This window comes from Sinocyclocheilus grahami, unplaced genomic scaffold, assembly GCF_001515645.1.
Source record: "Sinocyclocheilus grahami isolate Dianchi unplaced genomic scaffold, SAMN03320097.WGS_v1.1 scaffold934.1, whole genome shotgun sequence".
NCBI lineage: Eukaryota > Metazoa > Chordata > Actinopteri > Cypriniformes > Cyprinidae > Sinocyclocheilus > Sinocyclocheilus grahami.
The window spans coordinates 418,064-433,744 of record NW_015506113.1 but is presented as its reverse complement, the minus strand read 5'-3'; the positions used below and the strand labels follow the sequence as shown (position 1 = coordinate 433,744).

The window sequence follows — 15,681 nt, the reverse complement described above, 5'->3', positions numbered from 1 at the left end:
CCTGTAACCCAGAGGTAGGCGTGTCCAGCTGTCCTTGTGTAGCCTTCTTGTTAAATCAAATTAAAATTAGTGTGTCAGATTGGTCGAGACGCTACACTAGTATCCTGAAGACCTTGATTAGGTGGGTCAGCTGTCTTTAATTGGAGCTGGATCTAAAGTCTAGGGAACAGGATTAGGCACCCCTGTTTAAATCAGTAAACATTGGAAATAACTTGTTGTTTTGCAAGTATGATATTTGCATCATAACTTCAGAAAAGTTCATCTCCAGATGAGTCACTGGCCCTGTTTACACCTGGTATTAAAGGGATAGTTCACCCAAAAATGAAAATGCTATGTTTATCTGCTTACCCCCAGGGCATCCAAGATGTAGGTGACTTTGTTTCTTCAGTAGAACACATATGATGATTTTTAACTCCAGCCGTTGCAGTCTATCAGTCGTATAATGCATGACAATGGTAACAAAATCTATGAGAGTAAAAAAAACATGCACAGACAAATCCAAATTAAACCCTGCGGCTCCTGACGACACATTGATGTCCTAAGACACGAAACGATCGGTTTGTGCCAGAAACCGAACAGTATTTATATAATTTTTTACCTCTAATACACCACTATGTCCAACTGTCCAACTGTGCGCGCCGCGCACGGCATCCAGTGCGTGAGGTGTGTACGCGCTCTGGCGTAGTTTACGTTAATGTGTGTGTTGATATCCAGCCCGAAGAGCAATCAACCATAACTTCAGGCGAGCAGGCTCAGAAGTTGTGAATAAGTTACGTGGAAAGTCACCACTCCCAAATGAATTCGCGCGAGAGAACGTAATCTTTTAGTTTTAAGTCGGTTTGAACAATCCGGATAAGCGCATGTAAGTACCATTTTGATTAGACGTCATACCTACAATGTTTGTGCACCGTGTAAACAATGAGTGACGTATACGCGCGAGAGATCACTTCCAGCGCTTGCGTAAACTATGCCAGAGCGTGTACACACCTCACGCACCGGATGCCGTGCGCGCGCCCAAAGACAGTTGGACATAGTGGTGCATTAGAGGTAAAAAATTATATAAATACTGTTCGGTTTCTCGCACAAACCGATCGTTTCGTGTCTTAGGACTTCAATGTGTCATCACGAGTCGCAGGGTTTAATTTGGATTTGTCTGTGCATGTTTTTTTTACTCTCATAGATTTTGTTACCATTGCCATGCATTATAAGACTGATAGACTGCAGCGACTGGAGTTAAAAATCTACTGAAGAAACAAAGTCACCTACATCTTGGATGCCCTGGGGGTAAGCAGATAAACATCAAATTTTCATTTTTGGGTGAACTATCCCTTTAAGACACATTTACATCGATTCAATCACAAGTAGACAATGACTATGTTTACATGGACATCAGTAATCTAATTATTTACGGTGTTTACATGAGTTGCTTTTAGAATATTAATTTCATGTTCCCGTTGTACCTGTTACAGTACATAGTTCGATTAATGGCACACGTCATTACGTCCCACGTGACACCATCCGACGTCCCCTCTGGTATTTCACGTATAAACTTATAGTTAGTCTTCTTGATGATGCCATGTACAGTTTTGGGTGTTTCATTTTTAATTTTATGAAAGCTTCAAGTGCAGTTAATTATTTGTAAATGCATACAGACTATGGCAGTGTTGAAGCTCTTTTATTTGCCGTCAAACGGATGAGCACTGCCGAGTGTGTATCCTGTCGCAAAATGTGGCGAAAAGTCCTACACGACGTAATAATGTGATTAAGGCGTTTACATGTCTATACTGCACTTCAGTAATGTGACTAAAATAGGAATACTCCACATGTCTTAATTCGATTTCTGTTTACTTCGAATATGACTTTAGCCGGATTAAGGTAATCAAAAATCTCTGTTTACATGGTAGATTCTTAATCAGAGTATTGTCTTAATCGTATTAAAATCGGATTATTGTTGTCCATGTAAACATACTCAATGATAAATACAGGTGTAAACAGGGTCTAAGCTGGTCCACTTTCAACCACTTCCAGAGGTAGTCGAAAACACATTCAACTGGTCTGCTATCTTAAAGGAGGCGCTCACATGGTTGAAAGATTTTTAACAGCCACAAAAGGCCGCCAACTCGACCTAACTTGTGAGTGATCAGAGCATTTTGAGAAAGCACACAAAATTAATTGATTCAAACTTCACTATATTGTGCCAAAACATCTGATTGAAATCATTGATACCATTCATCTCCTTTCCATTCGCTTCCTTTACTGTTCACTCATAAGCAGCGTAATGGCTTCATTCATTCAGTCTTACCTGTGCCCTGAACTCAACGCTCCCACAAAAGTGATGTAAAGTTTGATGAAATAAGAGGGGAGGGTCTAGACAAAATCCAAACACAAGTGGCCACAGGAGACACTTTTAAAAGGCACATTAAGACCAGGTGTGAACGGTAATATGTCAGAACTGACCACTTACGATCAGAACACTGAAATCATCTTAATACAGGTGAAAAAAGGGCCATTATGGTAATTACACCAAATGAGACAGCAAAAAAAAAAAAATCCAGGAACATGCAACTGCTGAAAGTGACTCAGCTTTTATCCTCACTGTGACTGTGTTAAGTGCACTGACAAAGAGACAAACATTTTAAACCACTCGGCATCTTCAGAGCTGCTGGTGGCCTATCACCTTTTCTTCACCCTACTGTCATGTTATGTATACAGTAAGTGAATCTTTGAGGAGATGAAAGAGGACAGGTGAGTCATGCGGAGGTCATCTTTTATGACAGTGTGCATGTTCACCTTCGCTGAAAGCCTGTATGAGCAGATCACGATACAGCTTTTGTTTGGGTCTTAGGTGTTTTATCATGGAGTGGGGTTTGATCAGGGCTCTGTGTGTGATGAGAAAGTAGAAAGGCTTTCTTTTGTCTCCATACAAACAGAACATGCACTATGGAGCACTCACCTTTAAACCTGATAACACATACCCGACATGAAGAAGAGCAGTCTGTCTGGGCCCTGTTTGTTCTTCAAAAATGCACAACAGACACTTTGAGTCATTTCACGGTTCATGCTATCAAAGTGGATCATTATATTCTGTGATCTCTGCATGCAGACAATAGGGAAGTTGTGGTTGCATGTGTGCTTCAGTATTAAAAATACAAGAAGGATTGTGTTAAGATTACCGATTAAATGACAGTAGCACATATAAGGATTCCAGTTCCTCAAAATCTCACTCATTGACCTGGTGAGAAAATGCTGCATTGGTGAACTCTGCTTGTGAGTTCTACATTTATCTCATGGCAGCAGAAGAATCTCTGAATCCCAGTCAAGTACTCCACTGCTGAGAAATAACACTCATGCATGTATGCAAGTATGGAAAAAATGCAAACCTAGAATAAATAAAAATCACTACATAGAAAATGAAAATGAAAGAAAAATAAGTTTTTCAAATTAAAAATAATTAACTTATCCTCATTGGCTCTTTGAAAACATTTGAATTCACCATTTCAAGATTGGTTATGACATGGTTTAAGGCATGAATATGAATTAGAATATGCACAAGTGTAAATGCTACAGCTCAAACAGGTGAAGATTTTCATCAAATAATTTACATTTTGGTCTTTTAAAGTGCATGCATGTCTGGATGACCATAATTATGAGATTCCGACTTGTAACAAGCCTTCATGTCCTCGTAGAATTCATAATTATTATTTGAAAACTCACAAGATTTTGACCACAAAAATTTGCAAAACAATGGTAAATGTGCCCATACATTTAGCTGTTAAGCTGTTGTATGACCTATTTTATGTTAATTTCTTAACATAAGAAACTTCATGTTACTCTTTGTGTAACATAACTTTGTTCATTTTTGAGCTCAACAGCTCCTGTCTCTATTCACTTTGATTGTATGGAAGGAGCAAAGTGCACGGAAGAAAGGTCTGTAATGACAAGCGGGTAAGTAAATGATATTTTATATATTTTTTAATATTTTATATTTGGGTCAGCTATCCCTTTAATTCGAGCTTCAAAAAAACCACAACACCACTGTCATTTACTGGAACATGCTACTAGATAGTTGCGTAAAGACTCTGTGAAAGAGCCACTGAGTATCTGGAGTATTTCATGTTAAACTGCTCAACCCCGTGTTTCTTGCTGAGCAACAGTACAGACGCACAACTCTGACGTCCATCAGTCGTACAACGCTCCAAGTGAGCAGGAGGGGATGTCCTCATTTCTCAGCAGCATTAATGTGAGTGAGGGACATAGTAACAGAGGCTCCCCGGCAAGCCATGCAGGAAAGCTGCAAAAGGAAGAGCGTGTCTCTTACGCTTGAGCAGAGCGGTTTGGCTACAGTACCCTCCCCAGGGTCAACAGAGGAGGGGCTGATGCTGACAAGAGCTCAATCCCATTTTTCCCTTCACGCACCACTTCCTGGAGCCCTGAGCTCTGGGTTAGACTATTTTTGTGCTGCTCGAGCAAACACATTTAGGTCCTGCCAATGAATCAATTCTAAGTCTAGGGTCCAGGCCAGACTGAGCTCATTTCACAAGAATCCAAGGAAATAAACATAATAACAGGGCTTAAAGTTCTCCGGCACCATGCCGGATCTCCGGCATGCAGCGTTTGGCTGTGGAAAAAATAATCCTAAATTTAAAAAAAAACTTGTTGATATCACTTTCGAGTCCATGAGTTCGCCTACCAATGGTATGAGAGGAGCACAGCTTTCACTCTCAACCAAACTAACATTACTAGCCAATCAGAATTTTTTGCTCTTATAAACACGAGACGTGCATAATAGTATCCAACTGAAGAGTCGCAGCCCCGATGAATGGAGAAGCGCGACACATTGAAAAAGCTGCGAGGCGCAATGCTCAAAGATGCCCATCTAGTGCATATTTACATACAAAACCTAATTAAAAAGCAGCGGAGCTTTGTAAACAGCTCAGAGTAATCATGTCATCTCCATAAGAATGATATGAGTGCCAGAAAAAATTTACCGGGATTTTTGAAAAGGTCCTGTTCACACATGATCGCTTAATGGTAACTTACCGGTAAAGACTAAAGGCTAAACTCTTCCTCTGTATTTGCTGTGAATTTGAATTGCTTAACGTTCATCTGGGAAAACTGTGCATTTTCTCACTAGATTTGTAACGTAAATAATTTATAAACCTTTGCCAACACAGGAGAATACATCATATTTCTAAATATGCCATTTATTGTACATCGCGATTTCAAAAGAAAAGTTTCTGAGTTTGCATGTGACCAAATATAAAAATTGAATGGATTTAAACATCGTTTAATCACGCTGTAAAGTAAAACGTCACCAGGCCGTTGGCGCCCTCTGCAGGTTTTTGTTATAATACATAATGTACTTAAGTTGGTCATGTTCATATTATGTATAGGCATATTACATTATGTATTTTAACACTGTTGTTCAATAAAACCATGTAATTACTTGGTTTTGATACTTTATTTGAGCCAATTATTATTGCCTCATCGTTAGTTTATACATAAATAGTCATACTAAAGCCTGGTTTTCACTTAGGTCTATTTGTGTTACTAAAAAATATCAGATTACTCAGTTGCCAAATAATCAGTAGATTACTTGATTACCAAAATAATCATTAGTTACAGCCCTAGATTAGTTACAATATTTCAAAATACAACTGCATTGTTTTACTTTTTGTAATTAAAAGACAAATATTTTGTCATTGAAAATTTCTTCAAAATAGTATTACAATATTGTCTTGTTCTAGTGAACCAAGTATCTGTATTTTGTCCCATCTCGTGAGCTAAGTGTATTGTCACACCCCTAGTGTCGATAAGTGGTGATATAGCTCATAATTTTCCAAGTGTATTATATAGCTTTCATTCTTCAGGTCAACCATATATTCATGAAAAAAAAAACAGTTTGCATAAAGAAAGCAATAACTTTGCCATAGTATCCTTTCAAATGTTAAAGTTGCCACAGTCGTTGCATGCTTTGCATGTGCTGTTATGCATGTTAGATACAAAATTGCATATTTTGCCGTCCGACTTTGCATGTAAACTTTATTTACTCTCAGTATCTCTATGCAAACGCCTAAATCCCTCCGCAAACAGTCACAGTAAAAGAGCAAAGCAAGGATTTGTAGAGTGCGCAGGCAATGTGTGCATACGTACAAAAGCACAATAGCTCATAACGTAAGCGAAAGCAGCCCAGGATCAAGAAATTGCTGTAGATGTGAGTACAGTAAAGCTTTGGGTGTGTTCCTGAAACTGACCCATCAAGTATGCACGGCAAGGTTGTTTAGTCACCTTTTACCCTCTTTCCATTTAAAAACCATCTCTGTTGTGTTAAGAATAGCAGCTTACATTCATGACAAAAAAAACAAAACACTAGTGTAACAGATGCACACAGCCATCCATGTGAGATTTAGCTGTAACGCTTCCATTAAAATCACATACTTACTAATTTGTGCCAAACTGAGTTTAAAAAAGGAAACATGCATCAGTCTTCTTATAGTCTCAATCTGTGCGTCAGTGACTTGAATGCTAAGCCGTCATATTTCCATGTAAATCTGTTTGCTCTCCACTTATGTGCCAAAAGCTTCAAAGATGAAAGACATTACTGGCGTAATATAGCAAAGTTATATTTAAATCTCCTAAAATCCCCCTTACTTCTACTTTGATCTATATCAATCAACCCATCCATATGCACAAAAACATTCCCACAACTATTTGCTGTTTCTTTAGAAGAACTGTTATGACAAAAAACAGTGCAGATGAGATTATGAGACATTTCAGTGGAATTGACAACAGGCATGAGACATACTGCAGAAAAAGGATAGTGATGGTTTGAGGCAGGAATGTGAGGTGCAACTCCACACACACATACACTGATTTTCACAGTATAAGAGTACGTTCTTATCTCTGAAACATGGTGTCACATGTACACTGTGAGGTTATATGCTCTTGTTATCTTTTAGTCGGTGACAGTCTCTTACACACCTGTAAAGAAAGGAAAAAGAAAAATCACAAATGTTTAGTATCTTTAATATCTCAATCGGCACTCCTAGACAACAATGACGTTATATGGGAGGCAAATAAGGAATGCTGCAAGCCTCCTATAGTCAACAACCTTATTAATCTCACGTGTGTCCTCTAGAGTTTGTGAAATTTCAACAGTATAACAAACTCTGCTCATATTTGCCAAGATAATAAAATATGCAGTCAAAAGTCAGATATTCTAACAATTCTCAATGATTTCTTGATGAATAAATGATCTATAGAGCTTTGATTTTTTTTTTCTTTTACAGCTTTGTAATTGTACTGTACTGTGAATTTGATAATTAAATAATATATAATTGAGAAGGATTTTCTTCCAATGTGCTTCTAATATTTCAGCTGGCCCCATGCATACATGATACATACATATTTGTAAAAAAGTTAAAATGCAACTCCATGAAAGCTATAATTATACTACAGCACTCTTTTGGAAAGCAATGGCATATGGTGATTTGTTTCAGTACATTCTAAATGATGCTTCCAGGACTATTGTAAGTCAATCTTGCCTCATTTGTGTGAGTCAGCTAGAAGATCGAGTCACCTTTCTGACATTTAAATCAGCAGAATACACAGCGACAATATTCACAAATCCCTAAATGTTTCAGTTTGAAAGGCACATGACCACTAAATGCAATAACAATGCAACACTGCCCTGATACAGTGAAAATTCTGTCAAAATGCTCTCACGCTGGGCCCAAGCCATTCTTATCATTGAGCCCTGCATTATATTTCTTGACTTCTGCGCAATATATTTTCTTCTGGTCATGACTTCCACACTATCTGACACAAGCAAACTTTCTGAATAGAAATAACCACAGTAACAATCAATATCTTTCATTTGCACTAACAAATAGGTATTATCTGCACTGTTTACATACTACTGCATGTGCACACAAGGAGACAAGAGTAAGTACAGAAACACTGCCTTAATGGTAATAGACACTGAAAGGGACAGTTTTTTTGTAAAATTTTGCGGTTTTGAACTGAAAATAGACCTTTTCATTCACGTGATTTGTGTATCGTACTCGGTTTCCTATTTCAATGTAATGAGACAAAAAACATTAACAGGACATTAAGTAATAACAAATATCTGTGGGAAACTTCCACAACAACCTAAATCACAATGTACTGCATTTTTTAGATATTTCAATGTGACTTAATGAGGGAAGTCCCCTATCCAGGTGAAAACTGCCTCTTTTGTTTTTCAAGAAGGAAAGAGAGAAAAAAACATAAGGGTGACCTCATCGTGGCATAACTCAACAATGATGCCTGTTCACAAGCATAAAGCTGTTACCTAAGTGACTGCACACTGTCCCTACTGGCCAGAAACAGAGAGAGAGGACAAAGAGTGTGTTCAAGGAAGAGATTTCAATGTGTGTATGTGTGTGTGCCAGGCTTAGACTGACCTCAATGGGCAGGAAGAGGTAGCACGGGGAAATCAAGCTGGATTCTCGAATATTTCAACGGCTGATGAGAAAGCACCTGACCAGAGAACAAATTCCTGCATAGCTAGTCACCTCCTCAGTGCAGTACAAAGAACACACACTCACACAAACACTTGCATACGTAAGCTTACATACTGTATGAAAAAACCTAATGCACATGAACTTGCATTGTGCATGTACGTTTACTTTTACAATTTACCGTTATGTAAATTATCATGTGCTTCCTAAAAGCAGTTATTAAATTTTGCTCTCATTTGTGAAAACCTTTTCCAAAAATATTGTTTTATCTGTTCATATGCAACAAAATGGAGTGCAAAAAAGGGAGTGCAATCATTTGAGTCAAAACAATATTTGTTGTCTTACTTTAAATTTAGTTTTTTAAGTCCTATATGCACATATTTTAAATCAACAGTAAGTGCCAGACGCCATTGAATGTGAGCATTTGCCCACTCAAGTCGGATACGACGACAAACTGCAGTCAGCTCGAGACCCCGATGAAGACAACGAGCATGCAGATGAGCTTCCCTGAGATGGTTTCTGACAGTTTGTGCAGAAATTCTTTGGTTATGCAAACCGATTGTTACAGCAGCTGTCCGGGTGGCTGGTCTCAGATGATCTTGGAGGTGAAGATGCTGGATGTGGAGGTCCTGGGCTGGTGTGGTTACACGTGGTCTGCGGTTGTGAGGCCGGTTGGATGTACTGCCAAATTCTCTGAAACGCCTTTGGAGACGGCTTATGGTAGAGAAATGAACATTCAATTCACAGGGGCAACAGCTCTGGTGGACATTCCTGCAGTCAGCATGCCAATTGCACACTCCCTCAAAACTTCCGACATCTGTGGCATTGTGCTGTGTGATAAAACTGCACATTTTAGAGTGGCCTTTTATTGTGGCCAGCTTAAGGCACACCTGTGCAATAATCATGCTGTCTAATCAGCATCTTGATATGCCACACCTGTGAGGTGGATGGATTATCTCGTCAAAGGAGAAATGCACACTAACACAGATTTAGACAGATTTGTGAACAATATTTGAGAGAAATAGGCCTTTTGTGTACATAGAAAAAGTCTTAGATCTTTGAGTTCAGTTCACGAAAAATGGGGGCAAAAACAAAAGTGTTGCGTTTATAATTTTGTTCAGTGTAGAAACAATAAAGAAATAATAGGCAGATTACTCAAATATAAAAATAGCTGTAAAATGCAGCTCAGAATGCACAGTTATTAAAATGATGTCTTATACCAATAAGGTAATAATTTTTATATATGTGTTTATTGCTGATAACCGATAACCGATATTTCCGATAATCATTTTGGGATGTGCTAGATTACATGAAAATGTTCAATCAAGCTTATAACCAATATACAGTATAGTAATCATATACTGTGCAACCCTAATTATATTTACTTTTTGCATATTGTCTAAAGGAGATCATTGGGCAAGAGGCAGAATATCTGATTAACTGAGGAATTGGTTAAAAAAAAGAAAGAAAAAAAAGAATTGATTTTCAAAAAAGTTGGAGCCCTAAACAATTCAAATCTACTTGGTCAAATGATGGTTTCTCTAATTGAAAAATAAAAAAATATTCTAAGCCAGTCAAAAGCAAATAGGTAACACTTTACAATAAGGTCTCATTTGTTAACATTAGTTAATGCATTATCTAACATGAACTAACAATGAACAATATATTTGTACAGCATTTATTATTCTTTGTTAATGTAAGTTAATGAAATACAATTAGGGTGACCACCTGGCAATAGAGCCGTTGTGGGACAATGTGGGACACATGTGAGACAGATACATTTACTACTGTTATGCTATGTAAATACTGATTTACAGCAGGGCTGCCAACTCACACGCATTCAGCGTGAGACTCACGAAACTTGACACTTTTCTCACGCCACACGTCCATTTTCTCACGCGGTGAAAAAGCACCCTCAGTTAAAGTGTCCCTATAATGGATTTTTGAAAATTACCTTCCATGCAGTGTGTAACACAGCTATGTGAATGAAAATATGAATGAAATATGAGTGAATGAAAATATCCTGCCAAGTTTTAAATCTGAAAGTGCACCGTGTATAAAGCTATTGTCTCTCAAAAGAAAGAGTCGACTCTGAGTCATTGAAACAAGTCGTTTTTAAAACGAATCCCAAGCCGTTTCATGTTGACGTCAACATGAAACATTAGCATATTGCCCACCCACTTGTTGGTCTTTTCGCGTTGGTCTGAATGAAAATGCAAATTCATTCTTTGCCACTATGTGCCGCTTTTGGAGCGGTAAAATAGCTGCCCGGTAACGCTGTACACAAAGCAGCACTGCCGCTCACAAACGCTGCTTTATCAGGCATTACAGGCATGATGAAATGAAAATGAGACCAATCGGACCAATCACTGCAGATTAATGTCACGCAAAGGAGGGGTTTGAAAAAATGAATCGTTGAACGAATCGTTTGGGAGTCGTTGAGCAAATAAGGTAAAAATAAATGCATATTATAAGACAATGAAAGTGTTTTTTGACCTTGCATGCATGTCAACCTGTTGTTGGGGACTCCCAAAACCAAAATATGAACCTTTCATTACCCATAATAGAGGCACTTTAAAACTGTAATATTAGGATATTGGAGAAACAGATTTGGTAAATGCTCCAGTGCACATTTGTGTTTGCGCTCTGGAAAGCGTCAAAAGATTGTATTTACAACGTGTTTTCGTAGCACTGAGCAATGTTGCCAACCACAGACATTCACCCAGGTATATGTCCTAGCCCAGTCTTTACTAAAAGAACATTTTCTCTTTTTTGTTGCAATTATGACGCCTTGTAAAATAGCTTTTACTTTACCAAATTATCCGGAACACGGGCAAGTTTGTTTTCTGACAGAGAACACAAGGAATCACCCACTCCACATTTTGATTGACAGCTGTCACAGCCTCTTCGTGACCGTGTTTACTCTTTTCTTTTCAACCATTGGATAGAGTTTTAAAAATGGCTGTTGTATTTGTGTGAGGTTGCTACTTCTGATGAAGCGCTGTTAAATATAGGTGAAACTATGCCACAAAAATAATAAATAAAAAGCTTTCTTAAAAAGGCAAAAGAACGCATGCACGTTTTCTTAATATGACAATTAAAAACCAACAGACTGATGAAAATGCAGGACATTTTCTCAATATGCGACGTGCAGGACAAGGAGTGAAAATGCCGTGCGGTACAACGCAAAGCGAGACGGGTGGTCACCCTAAATACAATTATTCATTGTGTATTTGTTAGTTCACAGTGCATTAACTAATGTTAACAGATACAACTTTTAACTTTGAAAATGTATTAGTAAATGCTGAAATTAACTAAGTCAACTAGGATTAATAAATACTGTAGAAATATTGTTCATTGTTAGTTTATGTAGTTAAGTATCGTTAACAAATGGAACCTTATTATAAAGGGTCACCAGCCAATACATAAATATATAGAGGTATAGGTGTCAAATATCATCAGAAGCCTGAAGAATATCTAATATAATATTATTTCTCACACATGCAATGCTCTACACCCTGTGTAAATCTCTGGCCCTTGTGCACACCTGCAATCTTGAGAAGGGGCCTCAGTGCAGAGAATTCAGAGTTAATGCTTAACTGGAAGCTGGGCTTTAGTTCAGTTAAGTTCAGTTCCTCCCTCCACTTCTTAGAAGTGCCCGCACTGTTTCTAGTGAAGTGAAATTGAAAGATTTCTCTGAACAGGTGGAAAAGAATTAGCCTACCTGAAAAAAACAGCGCCTGCAGGGCCAAGGACAAGAGGGTAGCTGCTTGTGGTGTTGTTGAGCAATAGCATGTCCGTTACAAAAAGGAAAAGCAAAGGAGAAATTTCAGAGAAACGGTTGTCTATACTGTAAAGAGGATGTGATTGTCTTATGTTTAGGCTGAGCAAATGGAAATATTACTGAACTGATAACCTTGAAACAGATGACTCTGTTAAGATGGAGCCAGTGCAGCAGGGTCAAAAGCTTAAATCAGAGCCATGTGCAGTAAACTAAAATGCAAACTATCTACAATCACACAACAATCTTGTTCTGTACTCAAACACGTTCTTCACGACTCAGTCATCCGCCTGGCTCTGGTGGGAGGACTGGACAAGGTAGGAGTGAGTGTATGTTCGTAATGTGTGAGTGACCATGGGTCCTGCTGTGGTCTGGAGGCCGTTCTCTTGACCTGCAAGTGGAATGTGTACTGTGAGCAATCTTAGTGGGGGGCCAGTGCTAATACAAGCCTTAGAGAGACAGAACGGAGTCAGACAGCTCATGGGAAGGTTCCTCCTCTCTCTCTTGTTCATTTTTCATGTTCCATCCTCCCAAGGAAGAAGTGAGGATGAACTGAAAACCTTGGGAAAAAATCCCCCCATAAACAATCTGGGAGCCTTTTCTATCAGTTTGTGATAGTTTAGAAAGCACAAACCGGCACAGTTGATCTCAAGTATTATTTTCACAGCTCTACCATCTCATTGACACGACCTCTAAAATAACATATGGAGTGTCCATGCAGCCCTATGCATCACTGACTAAAGGTTTTTTTGCCAATGATAAAAGCTACAAGACAAATGTCTACAAATGTGTATTTGGCATGTCAAAACACTAAACCTGGATAGAAGAATATCTCAGGTTCAATACTATTCAGCAGAATTTGTGGCATTAATTAACACAAAAAATAATTGCAACTATTTTTTAAGATATATCAAGGTATTTACAGTGATTACAATGACAACCATTCACACCTTCTGGCTATACTAATGAAACATTTTTAAACTTACAAATTTAACCCATTTACTTCCATTTGCTTCGCTGTAACCTATACAGTATGGAGCCCTGTACATGATGTGCGGTGGGAAAAAACAAAGATATTTTTCATTTTTAAACAAGAATGTGTTAATTTAGTTAAATTGTGGCCAATGTTATTTCAGTATTAAACTGTAAAAATATATTTGAACAATAAGTCAAGTCAGTATCTGTTTTTCCATTACTTTAAAGGGATAGTTCACCCAAAAATGTCAACTGTTTGGAACAACATGAGGGTGAGTAAATTATTTTTAAGTGAACTATCCCTTTAACTTGATAAATTAATTTAACCAATTCAACTTCAGTTTTAAGCTAAGATTCAGCTCATAATTTGATTATACTTAGAAGTAGGTGGAATAGAAGTTGAAGTAGGTAAATTTTTTTTACAGTGATATTGATCATTTAATATTTTGAATTTCTTTTATTTGTAGTTTTAGTTAAGGATAATAATCCTGATCATGGCCACAATAAATACTTAATTTGTTATACCATGATTTAACTAAATTAAAATTAAGGAATGAGTTATGGCATGATTTAACTAAAATGAAGGAACAAATTACTAAAACATGGCAATGAATTAATATGGGAGAAAATTACTCATTTACAGTCTATTTTTTATGTACATGTCATGTGTGGGATTCCGTAGTAACCCAGATTCCCTTTCAATCAGTCACGTTTGATGTTACATCCCAATCACCTCTGAGAAGTAAAAAACAGGCCAATGTTCACTGGCGAGTGGAATTTGCATGCCCAGCCACACCCCCATACACGTGGGTATATTAGAGGACGGCGTGCATCCACTCATTCTGATTTTTGCTTCGGAGCCAAGTGGTTGCCCATGTTTGAGCAATCACGCTCCCATTCATCTCTAAAAGAGTAGAAGAGAAGCAGAAACTCTCTTGCTGCTGGTGATTTTGACGGCACATTTAGTGGTGTTTTGCCTGTGTTTTACAGCGATTCCCCCTGGGCACTTCAGTAAATAAAAGAGCAGTTTTCCTTAAAAGAGCAACACGGCGGTGGGCGTCTTTTTAAAGATGCCTCTCAATTTGTGCGTTCCTGGATGCAGTCATTTTTTGGCATCTTCTGACAGCCACGATCGCTTTCTCATGTGTCTGATAAGAATGCTGAGACTGTTTGTGGATAGTTTATGCTCTCGCTGCAATCACGACTCTCCTTCTTTGTGAAGGCCGCTGATCTGTCTCATGACAAATTTTGCATGCTCCCAGATCTGGGGCTCCCAAGGAGGATCAGATTTCGATCGCTGCATTGGAGGGTGAGCCAGTGTCCTCTGAGGATGAAGGCTCTGCTCAGTATCACCACTTTGGGCTGATTGTTTAGTCGTACTCAAAGTTGACGGCCGTGCTTTTCTGGGCCGCCATGAGCATTGGGCTGGAGTGGAATTCTCTGCCCTGTCCCAAGCGCTCGCAGCTGGATGACTGGTTTTGGGGGGGCAGGGTGTGACTCACGGCCACTCCCCCTGCTGCCTTTCTTCCTGGAAGTGCAGAGGGAATTAACAAAGTAGTGAAAGGCAGCTTTTTACTGCCCAAAGCTGCTTTCCAACCTTCTCCACCCTCACTAGCCTTAATGGTGGGGCCACCAAGGAGTGCGCAGAGATTCCCCAGGTGGAGAGTGCGATTGCAGTCCTGTGGGAATCATGCATGCCTCCCGTCCTGGGCCGGTGAGCTGATGTCAGCTTTCGCTGCTCAGACTTACTCGCCATTGGACAGGCCTCCACCTTGCATGCGATGGCCATCTTGCAAATATATCAGGCTAAAGCACTGTATTGCACATGGGTAGTTCTGAGCTGGGGTTGATGCAGGAACCACGCATGGTGACTGACTTTGCCTCTGGGTGAATAAGGTCACAGCGTGGGCCCTCGGCCAGGCGATGTCCAATTTGGTGGTCCAGTAGCACCATCTCTGGCTGAACCATGCGGAGATACCAACAAAGTGCGCTTTCTTGACGCCCCCATCTCCCAAGCCAGCCTTTTTGGCGACACTGTCATAGCTCTCAGACAGACCGAAAACAGGCAAGGCCATCAAACACATCCTGCCCTGGCCACAACCTTGAACTACACCGCTGAACGGCCGGGACATGGTCTCGGCTCCTCAGCACAAACCTGAATGAGTAGATGCACACCGCCCTCTTACATACCCGTGTGTACAGGGGAGTGGCTGGGCATGCAAATTCCACTCACCAATGTTCATTGGCCCGTTTTTTAGTACTCAGGGTGATTAGGACTCCCAAGTGAGACCCCTAACGTCAGTGTCGATGTAACGTCTCCATTCCCTCCTTCAGGGAGCGAGGGTTGCATACGTAACCGAGACGTTTTTGCTTTTGGAAATTAATTTTTGTGGTTATCAACTGTTTGTAACAAATGCTTTTAAA

General features: G+C 39.2%; 1 protein-coding gene across 3 annotated transcripts in view; it reads right to left on the bottom strand.

Annotated features, from left to right (window-relative positions):
• The window catches only part of LOC107564436 (guanine nucleotide-binding protein G(I)/G(S)/G(O) subunit gamma-12-like), a 91,010-nt gene that overhangs the window by 24,466 nt on the left and 50,863 nt on the right, over positions 1–15,681 (bottom strand). The window contains exon 1 of one of the 3 annotated variants that reach the window (XM_016249533.1): positions 2,303–2,359. The exons of the other annotated variants lie outside the window; for them this stretch is intronic. The gene's annotated coding sequence lies outside the window, so the exon portion shown is untranslated. Of the gene's footprint in view, positions 1–2,302; positions 2,360–15,681 lie in introns of those variants that run through there. 3 annotated transcript variants of the gene reach the window in all.